The sequence below is a fragment of the Brassica oleracea genome, chromosome C7 (assembly GCF_000695525.1).
Source record: "Brassica oleracea var. oleracea cultivar TO1000 chromosome C7, BOL, whole genome shotgun sequence".
NCBI lineage: Eukaryota > Viridiplantae > Streptophyta > Magnoliopsida > Brassicales > Brassicaceae > Brassica > Brassica oleracea.
In genome coordinates, this window is record NC_027754.1 from 524,818 (window position 1) to 529,580 (window position 4,763).

A 4,763-nucleotide genomic window follows, 5' to 3' on the forward strand; every position below is an offset into this window, starting at 1 on the left:
GGGGGGGGGGGGGAGGGGGGATAGCTCTTGGATCATAAACATTTTTCTCTCTCCAGCGACTAAACGAGCGATTAGGGTTTTTCCGAATCGCGCCGTCCACTGACCTCACGTTGGTGGTCGAGAATTTCCTCCGCCGTCTCCATGGATCCGCAATCGCCGATTCCGTCTGGTGAGCCGCCTACGCTGGAACCAGAAGGGAAATCCTTCTCCTCCAAAGAAGTCCGCTTGTCAAACAGCTCTAGAGGCAAAGCTTCAATCTTCCTCCGCCCTAGCCTCGCCTCCTGAAGCCGAGGGCCCTTCGTACGCTCAGAGACTCAAATCCTCGCTCAGAAACCTCAGAAAGATTTCCAACCCAACTTTCCTCGAAGACGGTACTCCGGTGGTTCAAGCACCAGATTCAGTCCTTCTCAAGACAGCGGAGATTTGGAAGGACCACATCGTCGCTCATTTCCACGGAACTTGTCTTCCTCCGGGGAAGATTTTCGCAGATCTAAATCCGGTGTGGGGTAAATTAGGAGACATCACTGTTAGGATGGTTTCAGAGACTTCATGTTTGATCTTCGTCCCCAACGTGTAGTCAAGAGAGTGGCTTCTGCAAGTGGGTTACTGACAAGTTGACCATTGCGCAGTCTCTGTTTTCCCTTGGTCGGCAGAGGGGTCTTTGCAGGACCTGGAGTTGAAGTTCGCTCCTACTTGGGCCATACTCAAGAACGTTCCGCCTCAACTGTACTCATTAGATGGTATCAGTGTGATCGCAAGTGCAGTGGGAGAACCGTTACACACTGAAAAGTCAAGACTAGACCCATACCACTTCGGGTATACAAAAGTCAAAATCGAGATTGATTTGTCAGTGTCTCTCCCCAATGTGGTGGAGGTGAGAGACTCTGAAAGTAACTCAATGAGAATAAAGATTGTGTATCCGAAACTCCCTCCTAAATGTTGTAACTGTGGAAAGTTTGGGCATCTGATGAACTGCTGCCCCAAGCCCTTGATGAAGAGTAAGCCGCAGTCGCAGCTGAAGGAACAAGACAGGGTTAAGGTTGCTTTGGCTCCGTCCTCAGTTTCTGTTTCGACATACTGTGCTCCCATGGAGGTTCAGGTCTCACAGCCAGGACAGGAAAGCGAAGTAGTGCAAGCTAAAATTTCTGTTGCTTCTCCTCACACTCAAAGGAGAGCCATGTCGAGATCCAGAGCCAGGGCTCGTCGAAGAAGCCTTTCTTTGCTCCCATCATATCGCGCTGTCTATGCAGGTGATGAGGCAAATGAGGGCTTGGTATCTAAGGATATGGAAGTGCTACCATTAAACTCATCGGCGGAAGCGAAAGTTTTAGCCTCAAAGAAGAAAAAGAAAGAGGACTCACAAGGTGTGGATGAAGAGATAGAAGAGTTTACATACCCAGTTCCCCCTGAGGAGGAGCATATTTGCCTTTTGCCAAAGGCGGCAAGACGAGCGCAAAAGAAAGAACAAAGGGTCCTAGGGAATGCTTCAGGTGGTCATTTGCTTAAGAACAAGATTCCATCGTTTCTAAACAGGGGGTGGGGGGAACTGCGGAGAGGAAACAAAATCTCTGATTTGTGAGTTTTGAGGTACTGCCCCACAAAATTTTATGATGATGAAGACATTTAGTTGGAATGGGAGGGGTTTAAACAGTACGGATCGGCAGAGAGTTGTTAAGGATTGGGTAAGAAGTGGACGTTTTTCAGTTGGGGCCCTTATTGAGACTCATGTTCGAGAGGAAAATGTTGTTGCGGTGGTGGAGGCAGTAGTACCAGGTTGGAGTTATGATACAAATTATTCGGGATCAGAAGGAGGTCGTATTTGGGTGGTTTGGGACCCAGCGATCTCGGTAGTGGTCTACAGTAAATCAGCGCAGATGGTGGTCTGTGGTGTGTTTAAACCGGAGACTAGTTTGTCTTTCACAGCAATCTTTGTCTATGGTTACAATACAGAGATTCATCGAAGGAGTTTATGGGAGGAGTTGGTTATGGTCTCGGGAATGAGTTTGGTGAAAGAGCTCCCTTTACTTGTATTGGGGGACTTCAATCAGATTCGATCAGCGTCTGAGCACTTTTCTATTGCTTCATATAATCTGCCGGTGAGCGGGATGGGGAAGCTGCAGGAGTGTTTAGTGGATTGTGGGTTGGATGATCTAGAAACGAGAGGGGTTTTCTTCTCTTGGTCGAATGGAAGACCAGAAGACCCTATTCTCAGGAAACTAGACAGAGCTTTGGGGAATGACTCATGGCAGCAAAGTTTCCCAGATATTATAGCAATGTATGAAGCTCCAGGAGACTCAGATCACGCTCCTTGTGTAGTGGACTTTGAGGTGGTCTCAGAGATAAGAAAGTCAAGCTTCAAATACTTCTCTTTCTTCTCTACCCATCCAAGGTTCATGGGCGATATACAAGCAGCTTGGAGTGAGAGCAGTCTGATGGGTTCAAAGATGTTCTCTCTTAAACAAAGATTGAAAGCAGTGAAGAAGGCCTGCATAGAGATTAATAGAGTGGGGTTTGCAAATATTCAGCAGAGAGCGAAAGAAGCTATGATGAATCTCAAGAGAGTTCAGGAAAGTCTACTGACCGCGCCCACAGATTCTTTATTCCGAGAAGAATTTGTGGCAAGGAAGAAATGGAAGTTTTTTGAAGCAGCTCAGAATGTGTTCTTTATCAGAAAGTCTAGAGTCAGATGGCTCAAAGATGGAGATGCAAACACAAAGTTTTATTTCAACTCGGTTGTGGCTCATCAAGCGAGGAACGCGATCAGATATCTGATTAATGCACAAGGAGTAAAAATCATAAACAAAGCGCAGATTAAGGATATGGTGGTGTCTTATTTCCAAAACCTGCTTGGAGCTGTTAGTGGTGAGGTTACCCCTTGGTCAGTGGAGGATCTCAGGAGCCTGGTAACTTTTTGATGCTCAGATGAGATTAAAGAGAAGTTAATCATGATTCCTTCAGAGGAGGAGCTTAAAGGCGTTTTCTTCTCTATGCCTAAGAGTAAAGTTCCAGGGCCTGATGGCTTTCTGGTGGAGTTCTTTTGGGAGGCTTGAGAGGTAGTTGGAAATGATTCTGTGCTGGCAGTGCAAGAGTTCTTTCAGGGAGGTAGGATGCTAAAAGGGTTCAATGAGACAGCAATCTCTCTAATCCCGAAAGTAGTCGGAGCGGATAAGTTGAACCTGTTTAGACCTATTGCTCTCTGCACTACAATCTACAAAGTAATTGCGAGAGCAATTAAGAAGAAACTCCAGCTAGTGGTTGATGGCATTGTGCAAAGAAACCAAGTGGGGTTCATACAGAAGAGGTTGCTGTGTGAGAATGTTCTACTAGCATCAGAATTGGTAACTGATTTTCACAAGGAGGGAGAGACGAGGAGAGGCTGTCTGAAAATTGATCTCTCAAAGGTGTATGATAATTTGCACTGGGAGTTTGTTTTGAATTTGCTCAAGTCTTTTGATATGTCAGATAGGTTTATTGACTGGGTAAAGGAATGTATCACCACTCCAACTTACTCGATTATTGTTAATGGTGGTGCAGCCTGGGTATGGCTTCTGCTCCTGGATCACTTGAAGGGGAACGGATAGGGGTGTTCTAAGAGGCTACTAGCTCTCCTTTGAACTGTGGTCGTCTCCCTGAGCCTGTGGATTGGCGACAGAGATAGTTTGCTACTCAAAGACACAAGATCACCTTGTATTGTCTAAGATGGGATTCACAGGAATTCCTTCCTTTAAGTGAGATCAATGTTCTTGAGCTGAACAGAGAAAGCTAGAGACAAGACAACGAAGTTGACTGAATAATTCTTAGATTCAAAAGTTGAGAAAGCAAAGCTGCCTCCCTCATGTCTTAAAGAAATCGACAGAAAACCCTAGAAGTAAACCAAGATGGTTTAATTCTAATTCTAATTCTAATTCTAATCCTAAACCCACGAAATTGGTTTATTTAAAATCCTAATTGTCTTTGGTTTAAATTAAATGAAAGCCCAATAACCAAAGCCCTTACAAAGTAATTAAATTAAACCAACAGGCTGGTTTATCTTGATCTCCTTGTCTTGATCCAAGACCCACGATTTTGGCTATCTCCTGGAGCCTCTCCTCTTGTTCTCTCAGCCTTGATCTAGTAGTTGGTCCACTCCACACACTGGTTGGCTCACATGATGTCTCACTCTGGTTCTGGTTCTCTTCAGTATCCTCAGCTTCACATCTATCTCTTACGGCAGTCTCATCACTTGGCTCATCCTCATCAGTCTCACTCAGCTCCTCTTCTATGTCTCTGGTCATGGCTACACCATGTTTCCCTTGAAACACACGGCTACCTTCATGTTCATGTTCATCCCACTCTCCATGTTGAATGATGAACTCTCTAAGCTTCAGGAACTCTATCTTGAGTTGAATGACTTGTAGAAACCTTCACAGCCTCGATCTTCAACCCACGTAGCTTCAGACAACACACCACAACTAGTCTTGAACTTGAAAAGTACCCAGAACCTCTCAAACACACAAGAACACACAAGAGTTTCTTCAAAGCTTCAAACTTGTAACTTCAAAGAATCTCACACGACCTCAGGCTCTCACTAACCTGGCTCTGATACCATGATAGTTTTAGTGATGTTAAGAGTAATCTGAGTGTTTAGAGAAGATTAGAATGAGTTTAGAAAAGATTAAAGTCTGAAATAAGATTTGGAGTCTAGAGAGAGTTTTAGAAAGACTAAGAGAGACTCATAACTTGCTTGATTGTATTAATGAGAGTGTTTACAACTTTATAAGAGA